At 39.0% G+C, this 27,719-nt stretch overlaps 1 long non-coding RNA gene across 4 annotated transcripts in view; it reads right to left on the reverse strand.

The window, feature by feature from the left end:
- Positions 1-27,719, reverse strand: part of LOC105478095 (uncharacterized) — a 512,132-nt gene that overhangs the window by 26,027 nt on the left and 458,386 nt on the right. The window contains exon 5 of one of the 4 annotated variants that reach the window (XR_011618286.1): positions 20,076-20,721. The exons of the other annotated variants lie outside the window; for them this stretch is intronic. This is a non-coding gene — a long non-coding RNA (uncharacterized lncRNA). Of the gene's footprint in view, positions 1-20,075; positions 20,722-27,719 lie in introns of those variants that run through there. 4 annotated transcript variants of the gene reach the window in all.

The raw sequence follows: 27,719 nt of genomic DNA on the forward strand, positions 1-27,719 counted from the left end.
TGTGGTAACTTGTTCTATTATTTCCATCTTTATGTCCATGTGTACCCATTGTTTAGCTCCGACTTATCAGTGAGAACACGAAATATTTGATTTTCTGTTTCTGCTTGAATTTGCTTAGGATTCTGGCCTCCAGCTCCATCTATGTTGCTTCAAAGGGCATGGTTTCATTCTTTTTTTATGGCTGTGTAGTATTCTATAGATTATATGTATCACATTTTCTTTATCCAGTCAACCCTTGATGAACAGTTAGATTGGTTCCCTGACTTTGCTATTATGAATTATGCTGCAATGAACATCCTAGTGCAGATGTATTTTTTATATAATGATTTGTTTTCCTTTGAGTAGATACCCAGTAGTGGGATTGTTGGGTTGAACCGTAGTTCTATTTTTAGTTCTTTGGGAAATCTCCATACTGATTTCTACTGAGGTTGAACTAATTTATATTCCCACCAATAGTGTGTAGCAGTGTAGTCACTTGTTCTGAGTGCATTTCCCCCGTTGGCCTCTTAAACAACCAGCAATTAAGAAACAAGGTCTGCCAGGCGCGGTGGCTCATGCCTGTAATCCCAGCACTTTGGAAGGCTGAGGTGGGCGGATCATGAGGTCAGGAGATCAAGACCACCCTGGCTAACACGGTGAAACCCCGTCTCTACTAAAAATACAAAAAATTAAATTAGCCAGGTGTGGTGGCGGGTGCCTGTATTCCCAGCTAGGGAGGCAGAGGCAGAAGAATCTCTTGAACCCAGGCGGTGGAGGTTGCAGTGAGCTGAAATCGCACCACTGCACTCCAGCCTGGGTGGCAGAGTGAGACTCCATCTCAAAAAATAAAAATAAAAAAGCACACTGAAAAAGAAAAGATGTTTCCTGCTTCCTCAGTCTTCTGTGAATGTATGTGTATTATCCAAAACACTTTTTTTGTTGTTGTTATGTTTTGTCTTGTCTTGTTTTCATGTTTAGTGAAGTGACTTCATTGGAAGGCACAAGAGTGAGAAGAATTTGAAGCAACAGAATGAAGGTAGATGTCATAAAATTGTTCTGAGAGGCCAGTGCAGTCCCAGGGCCAGGATGGAGTGCCTGGTAAGGAGCCTTGGTCTTGGTGCAGAAGACAGACAGCGTGTCATACATGCTTGAGTGTATAGGTCCCCAGAGGAGGATTGGGAGAACAAGCTCCCTGTGCCATGAACAGTGCCAGGGGTCCACACAGACCTGCATGGAGCAAGAACGAGGAGACATTGACCAACACTATTGAATGCCTGTTGCATACCAAACACTGTAGATAGGCTTGCAATAGAGAAATATGAGAAAGTGGGGAAGGAACATGTCAATGATCAGACCCAGACCTTGTTTCTTTTTTTTTTTGAGACAGAGTTTTGCTCTGTCGCCCAGGCTGGAGTGCAGTGGTGTGATCTCAGCTCACTGCAACCTCCACCGCCTGGGTTCAAGAGATTCTTCTGCCTCTGCCTCCCTAGTAGCTGGGACAAGAGGCACCCACCACCACGCCTGGCTAATTTTGTGTGTGTGTTTTTTTAGTAGAGACGGGGTTTTACCATGTTGGCCAGGCTGATCTCGAACTCCTGACCTCAGGTGCTCTGCCTGCCTCAGCCTCCAAAAGTGCTGGGATTAGAGGCGTGAGTCACTTGGCTCGGGCCAAAGTGCATATTTTTAAAGTATACATTGTAGATTTCAATTTAAGTCAGAGTCTAAGGTGGGGTTTTGGGAAGCTGGAGGAGGGACATGTGGCAAGTCTCATCATTCCTCATTGCCTTAGCAGATGCTTTTTTACCTCAGGCCGGGTCTGTAGAGAGAGTTGCAATGGAATGCCAAGATTTAGCTGAGGGTAGGTTAGGGATGTGGCCCAGATGAAATGTGGGTGTGCTTGTGCTACTGAACTTTGCCTGGTAAGAATACTCAGGGCTGAGAAGAAATATGCTAGCAATTTTATGAGTTCAAATTTAGGAATTTAAAATCAAGCTTTGCAAACAGGTACTCTACTTAGAAGGGCACTTGTCATGAATTCTGGCTGGGCCTTTCCAGGTGTCGAGAGAACCCACCACTTGTACAGTTACTTATTTCTTGAGGAACAAAGATTCTTTGGGCTGATTTTTAGTGTTGGTGCCCACACCACCTTTGCGATTTTCCACAATGGCAGTTGTATGCGCCCAATAATAAACATCTCCTTCGCATCATCAATGTGCAGGTAATAGGATGTTTCAAGTTTTAAACTTTTGAAAGAAGAGATCATTTCTAATATTTAATACATTTTATTTTCTGGAGCAGTCTTATATAGCTTTAGGAGGCATGATGCTTATCAGTTGACTATTTACTCTCATGCCTTTTAGGGCTTTGCAAATTCATGTTTTATTTATTAAACTTTATGAATGCATTTTGAAATACTTAGAAGTTACTAATTTGAAAGCACCTCTTATCATTAGTTTTAAAACTTGATAGAAGAAAGTCATTATTTTATTATTATTTTTTGAGACAGGGTTTTGCTCTGTCACCCAGGCTGGAGTGCAGTGGTGTGGTTATGGCTTACTGCAGCTTCTACCTCCCTGGGCTCAGGTGATCCTCCCACCTCAGCCTCCTGAGTAGCTAAGACTACAGACATGTACCATCATGCCTGGCAATTTTTGCAGATTTTGTAGAGACAGGGTTTTGGCTTATTGCCCAAGCAATCTGCCTGCCTTGGCCTTCCAAAGTGTTGGGGTTACAGGTATGAGCCACCATGACCGGCAATCCATTATCTTTTTTTTTTTTTTTGAGATGGAGTCTCACTTTGTCTCCCAGGCTGGAGTGCAGTGGCGCCATCTCAGCTCACTGCAAGCTCCGCCTCCCGGGTTCACGCCATTCTCCTGCCTCAGCCTCCTGAGTAGCTGGGAGTACAGGCGCCCGCCACCACGCCCAGCTAATTTTTTTTTGTATTTTTAGTAGAGATGGGGTTTCACTGTGTTAGCCAGGATGATCGCGATCTCCTGACCTCATGATCTGCCCACCTCGGCCTTCCAAAGTGCTGGGAATACAGGCGTGAGCCATCACGCCCATCCCTTTATCTTTAGAATGGAAATTATTATTGCAATCCTAGAGATACCATATTCATTTGTAATTATAATATAATCAATAGAAAGTCTTCTTTCACTGATTATAGTTCCTTAGCAACCTGACTACTGTCTTTCTTTGAAGACCTTTAAAAATATAATAAGCACTCAAGCTCTTTTGACTTTCTCTATGGCTTAATTTCAAAAATTGTAGTCCCTTTCCATCAGCCCAGTATTATTTAAATGCTGGTTAAACATGCACATGTTCGCCCCTTCCTAAAAATGACCTAATACAGCAGAATCACTAAAGAGAGGACCCCCAAATCTACACATAAAACAATATCCCTGTGAAATTCTTCTGAACAAAGTTTTATAAGTAAGGGGAGGAGCAATTTTATTAAGTAACAGATGATTGCCAAAGTGTAAGGTGCATTATACACATTATCTTACTATGTTTCTGACAATACTCCAAGGGCAACGTGCTGTCTGCTTTTTACAGATGAGTACACAGGACCAGGGAGAACATGATTTGTGCAATAGCGCCCAGCACACCTTTATGCACACAAGATTCTTGTCGTTACTTGTTATTTCTGACTCCCTTGACCTTTTCCACCTTTTTCCAATTCTGTGATGATCTTTTTGACATGCCAGCTTTGCTAAGCTATAGTGTCCAGTTATTTAAACTAACGTAGGCATTGCCGTAAAGATATGTAATTAAAGTCCATAATCAGTTGACTTTAAGTAAGGCAGATTATCCCGTTAACCTAGTGGCCCTTGTTTATTCTGGGAAAAGGCTTCCAAAGCAGGGCTGATGCTTAAAAACATGTAAATAAGAAGCTCTGCCTCTGGGGAGCAACCTCAGTCTATGTGGTGAGTTTCAGGCTGTACTTCCTGCTAGCTTGCCCTGTGGGATTTGGACCTGCTTCTCTCTCTCTCTCTCTCTCTTTCTTTCTCTCTCAAATAAATAGAGAGCTAGCTGAAATAGTTCTAGATAGATGGATAGATGAATAGATGTATGGATGAATAGATGGATAGATGATAGGTAGAATAGATCTAGATAGATAGATGAATAGATGTATAGAATGTGTAGGTGAACACAAAGATAGATCGCTGGAATAGATATAAATAGATGGATGGATAGATGAATAGATAGATAGATAGATAGATGATAGGTGGAATAGATCTAGATAGATGGATAGATGAATACATGTATGGATGGACAGAAAGATAGATAGCTGGAATAGATATAGATAGATGAACAGATAGAATAGATCTAGGTAAATAGATGAATAGATGAATAGGTAGATGAATGGATGGAAAGATAGCTGGAAGAGATATAGATGGACAGATGGATAGATAAATGGATGGAATAGATCTAGATAGATAGATGGTGATATGGTTAAGCTTTGTGTCCCCACCCAAATCTCGTCTTGAATTGTAATCACCATAATTTCCACATGTCAAGGGAGAGACCAGGTGGAGGTAATTGCATCATTGGGTTAGTTTCCCCCATGCTGTTCTCATGATAGTGAGTTATCATGAGATCTAATGGTTTTATAAGGGCCTCTTCCCCCTCCCCTGGTCAATTCTCCTTCCTGCCACCTTGTGAAGAAGGTGCCTTGCTTCCCTTTCACCTTCTGCCATGATTATAAGTTTCCTGAAGCCTCCCCAGCCAAGTGGAACTGCGAGTCAATTAAACCTCTTTTTTTTTTTTTTTTTTTAAAATAAAGTACCCAGTCTCGGGCAGTTCTTTATAGAAGTGTGAGAATGGACTAATGCAGATGGATAGATGAATAGATGGATGGATGGATGGAATAAACACATATACAGATAGATGATAGTTCTCTAGCTTTTTCTCTCTTGCTTTCTCTAGAAAGATAAATAGATTTCATATATTTTTATCAATCATACATGTATAAAGAGGATGTATATATATATGTGTATATCTCTCTGTATCCATATCTACATTTATATCTATAGCTTTAGCTATCTTTGTAGTTCTGCTTCCCTGCCTGCATCTTGTTTTACACAGATATGATATTGTGTGGGAAATCTAGGCAACACTGACACAGTTAATGTTCATAAAATGACAGCAGGGGCCAGGTGCCATGGCTCACACCTGTAATCCCAGTACTTTGGGAGGCTGAGGCAGGTGGATCACTTGAGGTCAGGAGTTTGAGACCAGCCTGGCCAACATGGTGAAACCACGTCTCTACAGAAAATACAAAAATTAGCTGGGAGTGGTGGCACGTGCCTGTAATCCCAGCTACTGGGGAGGCTGAGGCAGGAGATTCACCTGAACCCAGGAGGCGGAGGTTGCAGCGAGCCAAGATCACGCCACCGCACTCCAGCCTGGGTGACAGTGAGACTCTGTCTCAAAAACAAGCAAACAAAAAAATATGACGGCAGGAAAGTGATGATTTCACTACGGAATCATTGAGAACTCACTCTAAACAACCAGCATGTCATCTTAAGGAGATGACTCATTAAATTTCCTCTTGGTATGTAAGTGCAGCTGGTTGGCACCCATGAGGTCAGGTGTTGGCAGCTACCTTTTGGCTTTGATTTATGGAAGGAAAATGTGGTTGCTTTCTTGGGGTCTTTTACAAACAAACACAGAGAAAAACTGCTCCACATGCAGGGAAACAAGCCCCTTGATTCTGTGTGAAGTACGTAATCCTGAAAAGGAAAATGAATGAGCCTTGGAGATGCTCTTCAAGAGACACGAGGGAAAACAGAGAACTAAAGGGAGATGTGAAACTACTAATTTAGGAAATAAGAGAACTTCAAATACCTTGTAGGTTAGTGAAGGTGAGACAAGCTTACAGTCAAGCAATCAAATGCTATTATTTTATAGTCAAAATTGCTATGACAAGGGTTTATTTAAGTGGATTCAGCACTCTAGTAGCAGTACTACAGTAAAAATCTAGGCGTTATGATATCCATTGCAATGGCATTTCTACTAAACTGCATTGCTTCTAGTAATTTGTTTGCTATTTGGTGTTCATGGTATCAGTGTTTTGGAAGATGAGGTGAGGAATGTGATCTTTAAGGCCCAATATTGTAGAATGGGCTGTAATTCAGCCAGAGAAACTTGGAGTCAGTGTATTTTAATCCTCTTTAACTCAGACAGTTGCATTGCTGAAGTTAAGTGCCCTTGATATCAGGAATATTGATGTTTTTATAGAATCAGAGAGCTGTGAATTAAGGGAGGCAGAAATGAAGTTATGTAGAATTCGAACTGAGGCTGCAGAACGCAAAATGCCTCCTAACACTAAAATTGCCTTTTGGACCTATGCTTCAAAATTTTTGGCTCATCCTCCTGCAATTCCTACCCCTCACTTCCCAAAGATGCTCTCTTCTTTCCTTACTACCTGCATGTATCCTCATGTTTTTCTATCATACACAGTCATGTGTTGCTTAGCAATAGCGAGAGGTTCTGAGAAATGTGTCCTTAGATGATTTTGTTGTCATGTGAACATCACAGAGTGGACTTACATAAACTTAGATGGTAGAGCCCACTATATACCTGGACTATATGGTATATCTTATTGCTCCTAGGCTACAAACCTGAACAGCCTCATCCTGTACTATATACTGTAGGCAACTGTAACCCAATGATAAGAAGTTGGGTATCTAAATATGGAAAAGGCACAGTACAGTAAAAACACGGTATTATAATCTCATGGGGGCACTGTTGTATATCGGTCTGTTGCTGACATGTTGTTAGAACAAGACTATAGATAGATAGATAGATAGATAGATAGATAGATAGATAGATAATACATATATTATATATGTGTATAAAGCTCCTGTGAATGTATTTGTACAAATCTTTTGTGTATATATGCACTCATTTCTCTTAGGTCTATATCTAGGAGTTGAATTTCAATGTAAATATCCATTCAAATGAAAATGGATGAACACAGTATGGCATGCTTATAGAATGGAGTGTACACATGTTGGTACCAACAAAGAAAAAGCACATATGACAGAGAGAAGCACAAATATGACTGAATCTCCAAAACGTCATGTTGAGAAAAATAGCCCATTCTTGTAGCCCACGAGGGGAAAGAGCCCTGGGTGGAAAGTACTTCTAGAGGGCAGATGGAAGTTCTCCAGCACTCCAGCCTTGCCTGCAGAAGAAAGATCTGTAGGAAAAAGAGATGAAAGATGTCAGATTCCCTATGGACGGGCAAAATAGTGACGCCAGGCTGTGAAATATGATGGAACATAAATTGGTCAGCTTGTCTGTGGTGACTGTGTCTGTTTTTCCCCGCTCTTCATGATTTAAAATGAAGCCTAGTTAGCATTTTAACCTAAGAGTTGGGTTTTCCAAAGGGGGAGCAAACCACAATTTTTCAATTTAGTTTTGATAAGTCTAGAAGCCAGGTTTCAGCTTTTACAGTTATAAAGGAAAGCAACATAGGAGAGTTATGATTCCATTTTGATGGCTTCTCTGGTAGCTGAGACAACTGCTGGCGGCTTCTAACTCAATCCAGGCACAACATTCTATGTCTGGGTGTTTGCATCAAGAAAGGAAAACCCTGAAGATACGATTTTTCCCTGGTGTGATCAGGTACTTTGTATTCGATTTCTCTCTGCAGGAATGCATAGACTTTTTCAACCTTCCTTCACCCTGCTATGCTTTATTTCCTGGACCCTAAAGATTATACCTGTCCTCTCTGACTGCCTTCCCTCCTTGGAATATTACAAATGCTTTCTTCCTGCTATTTTTCTGCCTTTCTTCATATGGTTTCTTTAAGTAATTAAAAAAATTGTTTGAGATAATTTTAGTTTTACATGCAGGTGTAAGAAATAATACAGAGACATCTAAAGTATCCTTCATTCAGTTTTCCCCAAGAGTAACCTCTTGAAGAAAGAGCTACAGTACAATGTCACAACAAGGAAGCTGACATCCACCAACCTCATTCACATTTCCCTGGTTTTTCATGCCCTCATTTGTGTGTTAGAGTATATGTTTGTGTGTACTTCAGTGCAATTTTATCACATGCATAACCCTTTCTCTGTAAAATTTTGTTCAAGTTTTTGTTGACGCAAGTCTCTAAAAGTTTACTACTTTGAATTAGAGGTAAGTTTTTTAACACTCATCCTTTAACTCCCTAAAAATTCAATGTGTCAAAATTTGCCCAAACTCCCCAGGAGCCTAATTACTGTTGGCACTCAGCTCAGATCACTTTTAGGACACGTGTGAGTCTTTTAAGATGCTGAAATTCCTTTCAATTAACCAGGAGTCAATATATTGTTGAGAGGGATTCTCTGCAACGGTGCACAGTCACCAGAATTTGGAGTCATAGGACTCACTATGACTCCTCACACCTAAATGTCTCAAGCATCTCCCACTGTGATCTATACTTTTCTATTTTTTAATTATTTAATTATGTCACAGTCCAATTTTGGACCTTGAAATAACAAAATATAAAGGCCAGTAAATTTGTTAACTGGGGGCAAATGTGAATGAGAAGGTGGTGAAGAATATTTCACACTACTTGATTTCATTTGGTTTCAAAACTCTAAATCAGAATGGGGACCATTCAAGCAACAAAATATATTTAAAGGGACAGTATCAGATTGCATTCAGAGTGCAGAATAAATTCTACTAACCAAAAGGAATGCACACATGCACACACACACACATACAAACACACATAAGTACACACACACAAAGTACACACATGACTATGTGCACACACACACACATGCACACACACATATAAAATTTTATTTGCCTGCTCAGCAGGAAAGTTCCTGAAAATGACATAGGAATAAAAAGAATGGCCTGAGAAACATCCCCCACGTTAAGGCAGCCTTCACTTGTAAGAAATTGCTTGAAAAGGGTGGACAGACATTTGCAGGGTGTGGGCGATGGCTTCCTCTGTAGTTGAGAGACTAATGTTCTCCTGCAGACAGAGGGTGGCTCTATAGTAATTTTCCTTCCTAACGAGAGGTGAGAAGCAAAATCACAGCCACAAACTTTGGAGCCTGGAAACAGAACCACGTCCTACCGGGGTCTCGTGCCCAGAGGAAGTTATACATAATGTTGAGTATTAGCAACACTTCTCTGGTGTTTTCACGTTTAAGACAAGCCATGTTAACCACTTCCTGGTGAAATAGTGTGAATTGCATTCTGAGGGAGCTCAAGGTCGAGCCAAAAGATTTTGGCAGCCTGTTCCTGCCTACCTCCACCCTACATAGATTCCTAAAGCAGCATAGTATGCTCATGTCCAGGTAAACAAAGTGATCGTGTCTTCCGTGTTGTAGATGAGAAGGGTGGGAGGTAGGTTGGCTTGCTGTCCAATAAACAGATAAGAGGAAGAGCAGATACTCTATAGAAAAGTTTCACACTCATAACATAATTTTTAAAGCCAGCACAGAAACTATACAAGTCGGGCTTATGCTTTAATGGTTTAAATGGAACTATAGTGACCAAGGAGTCCATATTTCTAGGAGAAACTCCTCTAGTGAAGAAAAATAAAGTGTCGACAGAACAGAATCAATACTAACCTTTAGGCTTTAATACAACATATATTGGACTTATTCCAACTATGTCCCCTGGGCTCCCCCATCTACCCTGTGAATCAATCCTCCTTGTTTGATCAAGATTCCAGCTCCCTTGCTCAGGCTGTTTAGAGAAATAACAGTTCAGATATTCCGTACCTCAGCTTTAACCAAGAGGAAAGATCGTTCTGCACTGCCCTTTCTTCCAGCAGCCAAACTAGCATTTCCCAACCTTTTCGTAGCACACACAAGCAGCAGAAAACTTCCTGCCAAATAAAAGGCCTGGATTTGCTCGGCTGATTGCATTCTGAGCTGGAAGGTAGATGATCTTTATTCTGAAGCTCTCAATAGCAGGCACAAACCTCCTTTTCTCCGAGTCTGGCTTTTCCTCCTCTGGAAGCAGGGATCTATTTTCTACCTACCTCACAGGTGAGTTGTGAGTTTTGAATGAGATTTTTGGGAGCCAAAATGCCAATGTAGAAAGCTCTATCCAAACAGAGCAGGAACATTCTGATTTTCTTTGGCGTGACCCTTGGAACTTGCAAAAGGTGATTAATAAAAACTATAAAGCTGTGGCCTATAATTTCGGAATGTCAACAACCGCCAGCAATTTTTGTTATTGGGATCCAAATGGCAGGCAGCGACAGTGAGCAAGTTTTCCGCCTGTGTCAGAGCTTGCAGTCTCAGTTTACGTGCACAGCACTGCCAGCTCCAAGCCTGTGTTATCAGGAGACTCAGGAAACTTGGGCACATTCTTCGGTGTCTTCTTGGCACGGAGCTTGGAATAGTTTCACCTCTTAATCTGGATTCCCTTTCAGTTCAGCAAACACAGCCAGCAGCTTCAATAGAGGCTTTGCCTGGTTCTAAGACTCTGCAGATCACGCGGGGCTGCACGAATCACTGGGTGGAGATCAAGTTAAATCAAGATACACATTGTTGTACACTGTAGGCTGGCAGACTGAGAATGAGAGTTTTCAAACAAGCACCTGCGTCTTTTCTTTCCTAAATGATATCTGTTTCAGAGGCTACCTTTTAGGTTATGTTTAAGAAAGGGGTTTCTGAATAGGAAAAACCTCATCTTGAAAATTTCCCAGGAGGGACTGGACCACAAGTCTGTGATCTTGAGAGAAACACCTCCTTTCTTAGAGAATGCCTCTTTTGGGGCCATAGAAAGAGAGTGGGTAGTAGGTGATTTTGCTATTAAGCCAGGGGAAAAAAAAGAGGGGGGGGGGTTTAACGATAATGTCAGCTAATAGTTTATTTCAAAGGTTTAAGGAAAGAAGCCTTTGCAGTGCTGAAAGTAAATCCTCTTCACACCTTGACAAATGTAGACAGTCTCCTATTCCTGGAAGATGGCTTAGAAAATGGAAACATTCACTGGTATGAATAAAAGTTTGTCTGTGTAAAATTAAAGAAAAAAAAAAAGAGAAAGAAAACCAAGTCCTGGATAGGTTAGTTTTCTGCAAATAAATTCAATGTTTAGAATAGAAACACATTATGAATGGAGGACACATCTTCCTTCCCTTCCCCTGGGACACAATCTCTTCTTGAATGCCAACCTCAGGACAGATGAGGGTCTATTTGGGGTCTTCTAACTTCATTCAATCCTTGAACATTCCTGAGAAGACAGGCTAAATCATTACAAGCTGTAGTGGAGGCCAAGAAGGCTATCTAGGCAATAAAGGGTATGAGGGTCACAAAGCCCTTGAGACTTAAACACTGTGCATGCAGGCTAAAAAAATTCTATTTTCAAAGCAATGGAATGTTTTTCAGTGTGAACAGTAGTCTCAGGTTGGGATATTTTTAAGTAATTTATTTTTTCTTTATTTTTCTCAGCTACCATCTTGAAAGGTAGCTTTGCTTGTATTTGTTCAGCTCAGACTTTTAGGTTAAGAGCTTTGTTCACACTCTGGTGCAGGGCTTGGAAGAAAAAAATGTTTTTTTTTTTTTGTAAAGTTGTAGATAGTAAATAGTTTAGGCTTTGCAGACCTCAGGGTCTCTGATGTGAGTACTCAACTCTGTCTTTGTAGTGTGGAAACAGACATAGACAACATAAAAACTAATGTGGCTGTGTTCCAATAAAACTTTATTTATAAAAACAGGTACCAGGCCAGATTGACCCACAGACCTTTTTTTTTTCTGTCAGTTTGCTGACCCCTCTAGAAGCTGATGTAGTCCAGATGTGCAGAGCCAGGGGTCAGTAGCTTTTGGGTAATAGCTTGAAGCAGGGGTTAGCAAACTACAGATGGTGGGCCATATCTGTCCTGTTGACCAAGTCTTAGCAGTTTATCCAGTGAAACGTTACACAACAAGCCGAGTAAATGAACTACATTGAACTATATCAACACCTAACAATATGTTAGAAACTTGACACTAACTGAAAAAATCAAGCTACTACAATATCACTTTTCATAAAGCACAGAAGCAAATAAAATTGACGTGCTTTGGTGTTACCATACATTAGTCTTGCCTGTTGTAATCTGAAATAAAAGAAATCATGTAGTTTGTTCTCTTCTTCATCTGGTTTCTTTTCCTTAAATTCATAATTTTGAGATGTATCCATACTGTTGCATGTAATAATAGTTTCATTTTTATTGCTGAGTATTAGTCTATCAGTATGCCACAATTTGTTAATCTATTCTCCTGTTGTTCAACTTGTTGCTTCTAGTTTGGGACTTTCATTAATAAAGTTGCTGGAACTTTTGTGCAAACATTCCTTTATGGACATAAGTTATCATTTATTTGGGGTAAATCCTATAAGCGAAATTGCTGTGTAGTACTCCAGGTGGTACCTTTGACTTTTAAAAAGAAAATGCTAAATTGTTTCACAAAGTGGTTGTGCCATTTTCATCCCCCAACAGCTATGTGAGTTGCTCCATATCTTCATCAACACTTGGTATGGTCAGTCTTTTCAATTTTCATCATTTTGCTCAGTGTGTGTTGATGCTTGGCTGTGGTTTTAATTTGCATTTTTCTGATGATTCATAATGAGAATTCTCTGTCAATAGTTGCCTTGAGATATAGAGGAATGGCAGCCATTAAGCCTAAAGGGGGATTAAATAATATTTTAGGGTGATGAAAATATTCTCCATCTTTTGATGGTGATTGTTATATGAGTATAAAATCAAGAAAAATAGATGCCCATAGCTGTCCATAAAATAACCTCAACAAAACTAATATAAATATGCTAAATTGATTTGAAAACCCCACCAAACAAAACATATTTAGGGACAAATATGCATATAATAACATTATATATAAAATAAAAAGATGTATTTATTTACTTAAAATCAAGAGAATGAAAAAGCACAAATTTCAGAGCAGTGGTTTTTTCCGGGAAGAGAAAAAGTGATAAGAAAGATAAAAGAAGATAGGAGAGAAAATATTTCTTATCCATCACAGGGTTTATGATGGAAATACCTATCATAAAAGAGAGACTAACAAGAGAAAAGCACATTAATGTATTTAATATAAGCTTTATGTGACATGGGAGCCTTCATAAATGAAGACTCAAAGAAACAGGAACACTGTATTTTTACGGGAAGTCACAGAAGAGTATAATTGGAGGATACAAAGGTTTGGGCTAATGGTGATAAATTGGGGGCAACTCAGCAAGTCCTACTTATTCAGACTCTTGGCCTCTGCATGTCTTGAAGGATATGGATGTTCCTTTTCTCCAGGAATAGGGAGGATATCTCTGAACTGAAGGTCTCATGACCTATGTCAGAGGAAGGTCAGAGACTTCTTTTATGAGCTGCATCAGGGGAGAAGGGTGAAGGGAAGGTGACCTTTCTGCTTTCTGCTTCTGCTGTTTCCTCAAATGCCCAGGTGCCTATATTGGGGTAGCATGTCCTAAACCCCATTACAAAGGAGTATAGAGATATATTTAGCTTCATAGGTATTTGGAGGGTCCATTGGGTTAATTTTGTTATGTTTCATAATTTATGCATATACACATTATTTGGATACATAAAACAGTACATAATAAATTCTACTTATAAAAACATGCTCTTAGTGCTTGGGTTAGAATCTCATACATGGGCAAATTCCAAGTCACTTAAAAAAAAATCCCACATCTTTTCAACGTGGGATACATTGTGGTGGTCTGCAATCTCAGGGTCTGGTCTGATAGGACAAGACTGTTCAGAGAAAATGTTATATGATTTTGAGGACATACTAAGGACATACTAAGAAGTTTTCAGGGGAAGTCAATAATTTATTTAAAACGGAAGGTGGTGGTCACATAATTTGATTTATGTTTTAAAAAGATCACTAGGGCTGCTAAACAGTGACTGAGTGAAGTACAATCAGAAACTTTTAGGGATCTACTGTAGTTTGCACTTGGGGTGAATGATAGAGATGAAGTTGAATAGAAGGAGGTGGATTTAGAGGATATTCTAGAATTAAAGTTGATGGAATTTGCTGAGGCTAGGATATAATTTTGAAATATCTTCCATGCAATATGCCTTATCTTCCCCTATCAAGCTTTACAAAATGCTTAACTTCTTTTAAAACCTATTGGCCAGGTTGCTAGGTCATTCTATGAATTCATAACAGTCATTTCTGTCTTATGGTGTTATGAGATTTAGGGTCCAGATTTGACAGCTAAAAGACAGAAATAATGACCAGGAACCAGTTAATATTTTATTTTGGACATTAATTTTATATTTGTCTTAGAACAGTAGCAGGCAACATATGACATTTTGGAAAACCCATTCATTTAGGTTTTCCTTTTGCCTTTTCTGAAGGAATGTGAGTGATGAGAAACTTGTATCAGTCGAAAATAATTCATTCAGAACTTCCTCTATAAAGACCACAATGCTTGGCTCAAAAGGAGGAGGAAAATACTAAAATATGAGCTTTGCATATTGTAGAATTCCATCTAGTTATAAAAAATGTATTTTTTCCCAAAAACTTTCTTTGTCTAACAAAGTGGTTTTAAATCGAGGGTCAAATTATTACAAGAAAAAGAAGTTTCTCAAAGTCCACACCCTGCCATAACATTTTCATTTTTCCTTCCAAAGTCAATCATACTGTCAGGAATTTCCATCCATAGATTTTGGGATCATGCACATTTTGGTCTCCACCTAAGGCTGTCATTTATTGAGCTCTATTACTCCAGTCATCTCTTCCAGATGTTCAAATGAATCTTTCAAACTTGAACTTTCAGTACCCCAATCTTCAGTGCATTCTATTCTCTCCGACCTTGGCTTAGTGACCTATGTCTGAGGACTTTTTGGATGAAATCTGGAACTTTTTAAGGAAGCTGGCACTTTTTATTTTGTAAATGAGGACCTTACAGTTTTGTTTTTCTTATTGAACTCCTTCAGTTTTAAAGAAGGTACTGTGCCAAGGGAGTGAACACTTAGCACAAACGTCTATGCTTAAGCTGAGTTTGAAGTTACGGCCCAGTGACTCTTACGCCATGAGTAAAGAGAAAGCAAGTGTGTAAATTGAAATAAATCCCACTTCCTGTCCTCCTAAGTACATGCATTTATGGTCATGGTTACTAGTTATAAAGCTCACTGGGAATTTGAAAGTAGCCAATTTGATAATAAACTAAGTGAATATGGATAAAGTTTTACTGATTGTAGTTTTGTGAAATGCAATGGTAGTATATGATTCTGTTTGGATTTTTTGTTCATCAGTTGCTAATGCTGAATGGAAGTGTGGTAAGAAATGCACATTTCAATCCCAGTATATTATAAGAAGCAAACAGAGGACGGTCAAAGTGCAATTTTCTTTATTCATGCTTGCCTTTAACATGCTGGTGGTTAATTGAAAAAGCACACAGTGAAGAAGAACATTTCACAAAATTACGAATATTCTAGGAAGCATCAGGAGGGACTGGGAGAGGTCAATTGGCTCAATCTCTGCCTTACAATAAATATCAAGAATGCAATGACCGTGAATCTTAAGATTCATTAAGAATTCTACCTTTCTCTCAGTAACTTCTGCTCTTTGCAGGAAAGATATTCCAATTGCCATGAAATCAAACAATTCTTACAATTTGAAATGATTTATCCAACTTTTTATATTTCCTTGGAAGGTTGTTTCAAACTGGGGATTTAGGAGATATATAGGATATCCATCTATCCAACTATCCATTGATCTGTCTTTCTATCTATCCTCCTCTATGTATCTCTGTATCTACCCACCTATCTACATACCTGTCTGTTGATATTGGCTAAAACTGCCTAATGTCAAAGTTGTAACAGATTAAAAATTGACAGACATATTCAATCATCTTGACAAAATTTAGATCTGAAAAATATTGACAAAGGAAATTGAACCCAGTAGAAACAATTGACACAAATGAACATCCAAAAAATTAGAATTAATAATTGAACAGAGGATACAAAGTAGCAAAATACGGCATAAACATGTCTACAATTTAATGTACAACATTAGATTCTATAACCATGGGTAAAAAATTGTGCTGTATTTAAGATTCATGCTAAATGAACAGATTTTAGCTACTCTTGCCATGGGATAGTGGGAGAAATGGGTATCTGTGTGAGATGATGAATATGTTAATATGTTTCACTATAGTAACCTTTTTACTATCTTTTTACATATTTTTACTATCTTTTTACATGTTTTGATATGCAGTGATCAAAATAGTAATATAACATTGTGCTGCATACCTTAGTATACACAATAATATTTGCTTAAAAAGTAAAAATAATAATTAGGAAAATTTGATATGTCTTAAATAATCATTGAAATAAATATGAAAAGAAAACAATGGAACCAGTTTAATCATATTGTACAGAAAACTGATCAAGGGATTCCATTACATGTTGGATATGCACCACAAAAGAGTCTAAGAATTGTAGTACAGTTTCTCTGTACAGCTTCTCTAAAAAATGCTTTGTTGGTAAAAAAGCCATAAATATTAGTATAGTTCTGATTAAAAGGACATAAATTGAAGTTGTCTTTGAGGGAACAGTGATACCCTCAAAACAAAAGTGTAAAAGCACCCTCAACTAGATAGGTCTGATATGCAGTGATCAAAATAGTACTATAATATTGTGTTCCTCTCAACTCTGGAGCTGTGGAAACTGAGTATAGTCAACAGACAAACGAATTCACCCTTCCTTGTATTTGTGAATAAGCTAGATGTCAAGGAGGCAACAGAGAGAAGTGTTTTGAATGATGTTAAAAAAAAAAAAAAAGACTGGCTGGACACAGTAACTCAGACTTGTAATCCCAGTGCTTTGGGAAGCCAAGGTGGGAGGAACTTGAGCCCAGGAGTTCAAGGCTGCAGTGAGCTATGATCGTACCACTGCACTCCAGCCTGGGCGACAAAGTGTGACACTGAATTAAAGGAAAAGACTGATTTATGAAAGCAAATACATACTTAAAATGTGCATTTGCATGAATAAAACTGAAAAATGAAAACCCAAAGCTTAAAAATATATTTCCAACATGTCAGATGGGAAATAGCCAGTGAAAGGACATTCAATATCCACTTTTCTAGAGCTTTACTGTGTTTTCAGGAGTAATTTTTCTGCCTAGAGTTCAACAGATGTTAAGAATAGTGACATTATAAAGTTCGGCTTGATGGCCAAAAATTGGTAATTCAGGATAATGTTGTCTAAAGAGCAACATAAATTATTTCCTTATTATTTGGTTGGCGGGTATCATTTTCAGCAAGATAGGTTTTAAAATCCACAATGGGACCTTTATATAAAAATGATGCCAATACATATTAGTTAAATTACCTTGTATGCATATTTTATACTGATGGGATATAAGCTATTTGCTTGATGATGAAAATAAAGCACCTGAATATGTAAAGTTGAGTAGATTTCACCTGCTGGGAAATATATTCTTAGGGTTAAAAATGCGGCATCACGTGGAGCTGGAAAGTCTTCTCGTATCCCAAAGGGTAATAAAATTGAGTAGGAGAGAGTTTCAATTATTCCCCTAATAAGCAAATAAAGCAGCCACTTAACAATTAGTATGTTTGCAATACTGAGACTTAGTTCTGTGTTAAATTCTGCCTTCCAGTCTCCGAAAATGTACGTAACCTTTTACTATCTTAAATGAGATTTTCTTTAATGTAAGTTTTATGATGAGCAAGTTGGGTGAATGTAATTTTCCATAGTATAAGTGAAAAACACAAATTTCATTAACAACGAATAACATCAACAAAATGTCCTTCCAAATGAGGAAACAAAAAACAACAGATGCTTGCCAAAGAGCTAACGGAAACAAAGGCAAACGGAGAAAACTTTGGATACAAAATTAAAGAGGCGCAAGTGTTCACGGTCCCTCCTTGAAGTGGTGGGGGTATGCATAGTTCTGAGGAAACCTTGTCTGGCAAAACCCATAATTTGGAGTATTACAGTTGTGTCTACATGACCACGTAAACTTTCCCAGTGGCTACCTTATAAATGGTGCCAAAGTTTAATCTGACTTCAAAGGTACAGAACAACTATGTCATGTGTTTGAAGTCAAGAAGACAATGAATATATTCATTTCTATAAAGTAGTCATTTGACTTAAGCTGTTACTTTTTCTTCTTGCTGCCATCCAGTGATTTCAAAATTTTCAACTGCCTAGCAAGAATGTGATCCCAATTCCAATGCTGTAGATTAGGATTGTATATCATGTTTATGCAACGTTATGGCCAATGAAAGATTTCCTTGAAAGGTTGTTTCAAACTGGGGATTTAGGAGATTAAGGAGATATAGGACATATATAGGGAACATTTATAGGCAGAAGCCTAACTTTTTTTTTTTTTTGAGACAGAATCTCAGTCTGTCACCGAGGGTGGAGTACAGCGGCATGATCTCGGCTCATTGAAACCTCTGCCTTTCAGGTTCAAGTGATTCTCGTGCCTCAGCCTCCTGAGTAGCTGGGATTACAGGCTCCCGCCAGCACGCCCAGCTAATTTTTGTATTTTTAGTAGAGATAGGGTTTCACCATGTTGGTCAGGCTGGTCTCAAACTCCTGATCTCGTGATCCGCCTGTCTCGGCCTCCCAAAATGCTGAGATTACAGGCTTGAGCCACTGTGTCTGGCCAGTTACATCTTTTATATCTTCCCCAGTTTCATAAATGTAAAATACAAAAAAGAGCATCCATTCTGAGAGAGAGTATTTTCTAATATTTGTAAAACAGAAGCAAAAGATATAGGTGGATTGAGATTTTTTTGTTTGTTTTCTGTTTTGTTTTGTTTTTTGAGACAGGGTCTCACTCTGTTGCCTGGGCTGGAATGCAGTGGTACGACCATCGCTCACTGCAGCCTTGACCCGTGCTCAAGTGATCCTCCTGCCTCAGCCTCCTGAGTAGCTGAGATGACAGACGTGTGCCACCACACCTGGCTAATTTTTTAACTTTTTGTAGAGATGGGGTCGCACCATATTGCCTAGGCTGGTCTCAACCTCCTGAGCTCAAGCTATCCTCCCACCTCGGCCTCCCAATGTGTGAATTTTTAAAATATTGAAACTTCACAAAGTCCACACAAAAATAAGGCTGCCAAACTGATATATTATTTATTTATTAAAAAAAAAACTATGGCTTCTCTTTGTATTGCTTTGTGTATATGTGCTCACCAGTTTAAAAAATGTAAAAGAACTTGAAACCTTGAGGTGGTTGATCTGGAAACACATGTTCCTCTTGTCTGGAAACAAGCCACTCTCTAATAGAGAAACATTGAAGCAGACACATACTGTCATTATTTTTGGTGACACAGACCTCTCTGTGGTGCACTGAGAGAGGGAACTACACAACGGTGTGACTAACAGGAGGCCAAGTTCACTGGGGACATATTGAAGACAAGCTACCCCAGTTTGTAAACATATCTTAACAGATCACCTACATGTAAAACCTCTTATTTATTCTCACACATATCCAAATTTTTATTTTTTTCTTCTAATATAAAGATACAACATTTCTGGATAAAATAAGCCATGGTTTTAAGGCTTGTGGAAACAAGAAACGTTTTAAGCTCAACTGAAAGTTCAAAGTGTCTTTGAAATACATTTGGTTCAGCCAACTCTGAGGTACATTGTGCCAAGGTCAAAATACCTTTTACTTTAAAATCTAGAGAACGTTTAGGAAATTTAAGTCATATGGCATTGTTCATTCTTTTATTCAACTCATTCAATATTTTCTTTTATAAGCCACTTAACGTCCAAAAGTTGTTCTTGCCTCATTTCTTAGGGACAGGAAGCCATGTTTACCAGGAGTGTATTAAGTTACAGGTCTGCAGTTTGGAGTATGGTTTACACTTTCTACCTGCTTGGAAAACATGTTGGTTCAACATTTTAAAAAGTTAATTCTGCTTCCTTTGAAGACTCTTCCTAAATATTGAGATGTCTGTGCATTAATTACAACATAAGTAAAACACAATCAAAATAAAATCATAAAAAGAATACATAAATCAATCTAGAAACATAAATTCCTATAAAAATAAAATGTAAGGAATAAAAAATGAATCAATATTTTTCAGGACCTCAATGTTGGGCAATGTTTCCATGATCTATTTTCATCTTTGAAATGAGGAATTTTTACTTAAAATTGAAAGTCCACAATACCACTGAACCCTTTTTGGTTCTCCATAATTTTGACCCACTTTTAAATTATCTGCTTCTTAACCTAAGTATGAGAAGCATAGGAATTATATTGGGAAGAGGTCCCTATTGTCAGAGTGCACAAAGAAGGAAACTGAGACCTGAGAGGAACACGTCCTAGTTCACGGGATTGGAGCTCCAGAAAGCTGGGGAAATAACTCAGGGCATCGGAATCAAAGTCCCACCAGCAACGCTGTCCTTAGGAGAGACAGCCTTGAAGCTAGACCTGCATTTAAACCACTAATCTGTTGTGGCCTCTGTAACATAAATTAATGCCTTAGAATATTGTTTTCCATATTGATGAATATAATAATAGTAATAGCTCACACTTCCCTTGCACTTATTCAGCGTCATGAATTGTTCCATTAACTTTTATTTTATTGGTGTGTAATTTTCACATCAATCTCACATGTAGGGTACTGTTGTCACTCCCATCTTACAAATGAGAAACGAATGCACGGAAAGGTTAAGAAACTTGCCTGAGGTCACACAGCAAACGAGATGTGAGTCTTATCCCACAAGCAGTGCTCTGACCTGCTGCACTGTTTCCTCTCCTTTAAATCTAGAGCAGAGTTGCTGGAGAGCTAAAATAGGGAAGGAAGTTTGAGTGTTAAATACAGTAAACTATGTGGACAGTGGACAGTTTCTTCCTTTCTTAAAGGCTAAACAGTCAAATGTGAAATTTTTTATATATAACAATGTCTATGTGTATGTCTATATGCCTATACCTAGACCTAAACCTGTGCATGTATCCAAATTTTGTACCTACATCTCTTCTAGTTAAACAGCATCACACGTGCCAGAATGCCATACAAATGTAAAAGAGAAAGTGTAATAGCCTGTTACTTTTTAAAAATATATATTTTATTTTAAGTTCTGGGATACATGTGTAGGACCTGCAGGTTTGTTTCATAGGTAAACATGTGCCATGGTGGTTTGCTGCACCTATCATCCCATCACCTAGGTATTAAGCCCCACACGCGTTCGCTATTTTTTCCTGATGCTCTCCCTCCACCTTCTCCCGGTCCAGCCCTGGTGTACGTTGTTCCCTCTCTGTGTCCATGTGTTCTCATTGTTCAGTTCTCACTTATGAGTGAGAACATGCAGTGTTTGGCTTTCTGTTCGTGGGTTAGTTTGCTGAGGATAACAGCTTCTAACTCCATCCATGTCTCTGCAAAGGACATGATCTCATTCCTTTTTATGGCTGCATAGTATTCCCTGGTATATATGTACCACATTTTCTTTATCCAGTCTATCATTGATGGATATTTGGGTTGACTGCATGTCTCTGCTATTGTGAATAGTGCTGCAGTGAACATACACATGCATGTATTTTATAACACAATAATTTATATTCCTTTGGGTATATACTTGCTAATGGGATTGCTGGGTCAAACGCTATTACTGGTTCTAGGTCTTTGAGGAATCGCCACGCCACCTTCCACAACGGTTGAAATAATTTACAGTCCTGCCAATAGTGTAAAAGTGTTCCCATTTCTCCACAACCTCATTAGCATCTGTTGTTTCTTGACTTTTTAATAATCACCATTCTGACTGGCATGAGATGGTATCTCATTGTGGTTTTGATTTGCGTTTCTCTAATGATTAGTGATATTGAGCTTTTTTTCATGTTTGTCGGCCGCATAAATTTTTGCAATCTATCCACCTGACAGAGGTCAAATATCCAGAATCTACAAGGAACTTAAACAAATTTACAAGAAAGCAACAAACAACCCCATTGAAAAGTGGGCAAAGAGCATGAACAGACACTTCTCTGTTACTTTAGATAACAGAAATTCAGAATGTTTTGTGAAAGTTGCCTTTTCTTAAAGAGGGAGTCAAACTTCCAAAACAAATGAACAAACAAATAAACAAGCATTTTCAATTAAAGAAAGTCAAAGATTACACATCCCAATGCAATTTGAGCAGTGCAAGTAAAAACACGTTTTTGTCTCTTGTAGATAAGTGCTGTGGAGATTATACAGTGTTTTACAAATTTTGAATGACACTTTTACATAATAACTAACTATTCTGATGTAACATTTCAAACTAATAATGCTAGAGGTTACATGTGAGTCTCATCAAGTGAAAAACAACGTACTGTCTCTCCAGCCTAAATTATCTACACATTTGTGGTTTACCCATTTGGTAGTTAAATTTTTTTTTCTGAGTAATATAAGAAATAATGGCATATATTTCATAAGGAAGAATATAATATGTTAAAGCTCGAAAATATTATCCTTTAATTTTTTCCTTGTGTTTTTCATAACTTTATGATAGTTTTATTATCATTTTTTCCCCTGAGGATTACTTTCTGCAAAGTAAGGACAATTCTGGGCTTTCTATGAAGTCCTCTTGATGACCCTTGATCTGCATTGCGCCAGGAATAACAGAAATGGCATTTAATTAAGTATTACTACTTTAGGGCAAAGCTCTGTTTTAGAGATAAACAAAGAAATTAACATTAGCGTCCCTGTTAAGTTCTTGATGGTGTTTCTCAATATCTAGCATTCAGTGTCAGACCAAAAAAAAAAAAAAAAGTTGAGGTAAGAGCGTATGTTTTTTAAAATGTCAGTCTGTGTTGAAAACAGCAGCAATGAAAAATGGCAGCCTTGAGCTGAAACCTTGCTTTTCCTGAAGAGATGGGGAAACAGTTGACGCTTGAGGTCAGGGTCTGCAGAACACAATGGAAAACGTTGCAACTCTCTGCATCCTGTTTAAATGGAGGTCTATGTGTGTCCATCCCACCTTTGATGAATTGTTGTGAATGAGGTTTTGTTAAATTGGACCCTGAGGTGATTTAATTGTTCCCTCCCCTTGAAAGCACTGAATGCTGAAAGAATGCTTCCTCCAGAGGAGTGAACCCAACATCTGTTGAGATCAACCAGCAGAAGGAAAAGAGCTTGAATATAATTGAGAGCTAATAAGTAAATTAAATAAATAGCCCTGACCATCTCAGTATGAAACCTGATTTTTTGGTGATTGTTGCCAGTAAAATCTAGAGACTTGGACCACTCTAACAGTCATAAACATAATAATAATAAATAATTTTTAAAAATCTGCTCCTTTCACCCATGAGTATATACTATTACTTTATATATTGAGTCTGGATTCAACTTCCAGACCATGACATCAGCATCAATATATCATCCTCATTTGCCAACAAAATACCGATATGTGTTGCAGAAGAGAAAATATGTTCATGATGAAAGTCGACTTCATGGTGCAGATTTGCAATTGTTATTATGATTGTAAGAATTATGTAAGCTGTCAGGAAAGCAGTATTCATTGACTGCCCACAAGGTTGCTGCATACAAAACTTCAATAGTTATCTATATGCTTATGTTGGAGGCAAAACAATAGTCAAATTCATGACTTTCCTTTATTTCTTTATTTCTTTTAACTTCATATCACAAGTCTTTTTCTTTCTATCAGGTGCCAAATGTCTATCTTTTAAATATTTAATGTCAGAAAGTGGTAAATAGAAATGACCATGTCTGTTCAGGTAGTGTAAAATCAGAGAGTGGCAACCTGATTCCCTCAATCACAGCAGTGTCCTGTTTCTTAAATGCCCCTAGAAATTCACATCCTATACCCCTGTTCTTCTAGGAGAAAGCCTCAAATCCTAAATCCATGCCCTCCATAATCAGGCTTTACCCAAATTAAAATATGTCTAGGGTAGGTTGGATATTCCTGTGATTGGCCAAGTCTTGGAGTTTAGGGAATGGCAGAGCCAGCATCCTTCAGACTGGTGAATGGCTGAGATGAATGTGTGTTGGGGAGAGGAATTGAGGGCAGTTGGAGTGACCCTGATGCTACACAGAGGGGAATCCTGAACACTCTCATTCCTATAATGCCTTAGCATTTGCAAAGCTCTCACACAGACATCATGTGTCAGGATTCTCCTCAGATCCCTTCAGGGTCAGTAGGGCAGCAACCATTTCCCCGAGCCCAGATGCAAATCACCCATCCTCACAACCTGTAACTTCTTTCCTCCTTATGTTTTCATTGTTTTCCACTGTCCATTCCTCTGCTATGGCTACTAGATGGTAAGATGCTTGTAATCAGAAAAGTTGTCTGCATTGAGAAAAGTTCTCCTCCCTCTACCTGCTACATTCCAGGTGCATCAAACCTATTTGTTTGAAGAAGGAATGTGCCTGGCAGGGAGTCATTTGTGTAAGCTGGCAAAGCCAAGCCTCCAACTTCAAATCGTATCTTCTTTTTAGAAGTGGGTGATTGTAATCTAGAATCTATCTGTTTGACTTCAGAACCAGGAGAAAGTGAACAGAAATACCAGGAAGGAAATTAGAGAGGGAACAAGAAAGAACGTTCAATTAATGGAGCTGATGCTATGGGTTTCGTGTCTGTCTGCCAGTTTCCAGTTGAGTTAAGCCAAAACTAAACCCATAGCCACCCTGTTACTTACTTTCCCTGTTTACATATCTCCTCCATTCACCAGAGGCCGTTTTAAAACTGTTCTACTCTCTTTGAACTTTCTATTATTATGTTTAAACTTTCTCAGTCTGAGTTGAGAGAGAGAATAAGTAAACGTTTATTGAGTTCGTACGAAATGTTAAGAGCCAGTCTAAGCACTTTTAATAAATTTACTTATTCAATCATCACAGTAATTGTATGAATTGATTACTCTGGTGGTTTTCTGTTTGTTTGCTTTTGTTTGCTGATTTGTTTGTTTTTGAGACAGGAACATTTGGTAGGAAGAAACATTCAAACTATTCCTGGGAGTAAAAACACCCCTGACTGAGTTCCACTGTTTACACACTCTTTAGCCCTTTAATTACTATCTACACTACAATCCATAACTAAACATTTTCATGTTTATATCATCAACCTAAGCCTGGGTCTCACTCTGTCACCCAAGCTGGAGGGCAGTGGTGTGATCATGGCTCGCTGCAGCCTTAACCTCCCAGGCTCCGGTGATCCTCCCACTTCAGCCTCCCAAGTAGCTGGGATTACAGGCACACACCACCATGCCTGGCTAATTTTTTAATGATGATAATGATTATTATTTGTAGCGGTAGCATTTTGCTACATTGCACATGCAGATCTCAAACTCCTGGGCTCAAGCAATCCTCCCATCTCCGCTTCCCATGCTGGGATCATAGGAGTAAGCCACTGTGCCAGACCCTTCCTGTTTTTTCATTTCATAGCTAAAGGAAGGGAGGTTGACAGAGGTTAAGTCCCCTGCCCCAGGGTAGGCATCTTGAAAAGGGTGAAGCCAGAACTTGAAACCCTGGGTGTTTCCTTAACTGCTTCTACTCGAAGTAATTAAAGCTGTCAGTGCATTCTCTTTGTAACTTCTCTCCTTCTCCAACAGAGAAGACACACCACTTCTTTTGGAAGACAGCTCTCCCACCAGGGCTCATGACTCTCACCTGTTTAACCCACTTTAGGACTTTAGGGACCAGGTTGCATTTCCTGTATCTTCAACCTCTCCCCTCTTCTGGTCTCTTTCCATGAACATCCAAACGTCAGGTATTTTCTGCTAAGTCTTCCCTTAACTCTGTCTTTCCTTGGATCAACCAGTTAATGCCTCACCTTCTTTTCAGGGTCACATTTATGTTTATTTTCTCTCTCTTTTTTTTTTTTTTTTTTTTTTTTTGAGAAAAGGTCACACCATGTTGCCCAGGCTGGCCTCCAACTCCTGGGCTCAGGCAATCTTCCCCACTCTGCCTCCCAAAGTGCTGGGATTACAAGCGTGAGCCACCACACCCAGCTCAGGGTCACATTTCTTAAAAGATGTGTCTTCATTTTCCATCTCTCCTTTGTCACATCCTGTTCAGTGGTAAACCCACTGCAGCACGACACTGTCACCATGACATTGATACAGTTGTTTCTGCTAAAGTCCCCTTGACCTTCCACTTGTGTGACCCAGCAAACACATTCTTGGTTTTTTTGTACTTGATATCTCTGTGACATTTGCCCCTGTTGTTTATGTCTATTTCCTTAGCTTCTCTGACACCTCAATGTCCTGATTTTCTATGTCTCTGGTTGTCTCTCCACAGACAGTTTTGTGGGCTCCTTTCCTAATACTTTTCCTTTCAATGCTGGCACATAACAAGATGCTGTTCTTGAACCTCAGTCCTCTCCTCTGATTGCTCTGCATCATGGTTTCTCAACCTTAATATTATTGACCTTTTCAAACTGTGTAATTCTTTAATTCTTTGTTGCGGAGTTGTAAGATGTTTAGTAGCATCCCCGACCTGCACTCACTGCATGCTGGCAACATCCTTCCCTCTGACTGTAAGACTAACAATGTCCCCTGGCATTGCCAAGTGTGTCAGGATTTTTTGCATTGCTATAAAGAAATACCTGAGACTGGGTACTTGTAAAGAAAAGAGGTTTAATTGGCTCGGGGTTCTGCAGACTGTACAGGAAGCATGGTGCTGGCATCTGCTTCTGGTGAGGCTTCAGGAAGCTTCCAATCATGGTGGAAGGTGACAAGGAGCCAGCATGTCACATGGTGAGACTGGGAGCAAGAGAGAGTGAAGAGAGGTGTCGCACTCTTTTAAACAGCCAGATCTCAAGATAACTGACTCACTATTGCCAACACCAAGCCATTCACGAGGGATCCACCCACTGGTACCAAATCACCTCACACCAGGCCCCACCTCTGACATTGCAGATCATACTTTGACATGAGATTTGGCAGGAACAAACATCCCAATGATATCACCAAGTGTCCTCTAGGAGTAAAAACACCCCTGATTGAGCTCCACTGTTTACACACTCTCTATCCTTTTAATTAGTATCAACACTACAATCCACAACTAAGCATTTTGATGTTTATATCATCAGCCTAGGCCTTTCTCCTCCATACAAGATTATTCAATCCTGTTTGATAATTCCATGGAGCTGTCCTAAAAGCACAGGAAAATAAATTTACCATTCCCCACACTGAAACTTGTCTTCTACTCCTAACTTGTCTGTTTGTACTCTGAGATTTCTGACCTCAATAAATAGCACCATCTTCCATGACGTTTCTCAAGGTAGGACATGGGTGCCTCCCTTACCCCACATCTACTCCAGCATCAAGTCTCTTAGATTCAATTTCCTTAACACAGAGCTTCTTCTCTCTTTCTCCACACCTCTACCATTTTTCTCTAGCATCCTTTGTGCATTCTTTAAGTGCGACAGCTTCCTAAAGTATATCTTGCCTTGCAAACATTTGCTTTAAACATTCATTAGTCCAAATGCAACCAGAGTGATTACATTAAACTTCAAGCTGTCCAATGCTGAGCAAATACCTTCAGATCTTAACGTCTTTCAGTGTCCTTAGGATAAAGTGCACAATCTAAAGCATGGCTTGCAAAGCACTCTATGACATGGCCCCTGCTTGATTCTCATCTTTAATGGTTTACCTCATCTAGGTTCCGTTCGTAAAATCTCATCATCTACGGGATGGATCTATTTACAGTTACCAGAAAAGCACCATCTCTCTCCCCTACCCCCAAGGCTCTGTACTGGTTGCTCTTTCTGCCTAAATGCCTTCCTCTCTCTATCCCTCCACTCCTTTCTTTTGCCAACTTTCTCCATCTTCAAACCTCAGCTTACATAGGAAGCT

Source organism: Macaca nemestrina, chromosome X (assembly GCF_043159975.1).
Source record: "Macaca nemestrina isolate mMacNem1 chromosome X, mMacNem.hap1, whole genome shotgun sequence".
NCBI lineage: Eukaryota > Metazoa > Chordata > Mammalia > Primates > Cercopithecidae > Macaca > Macaca nemestrina.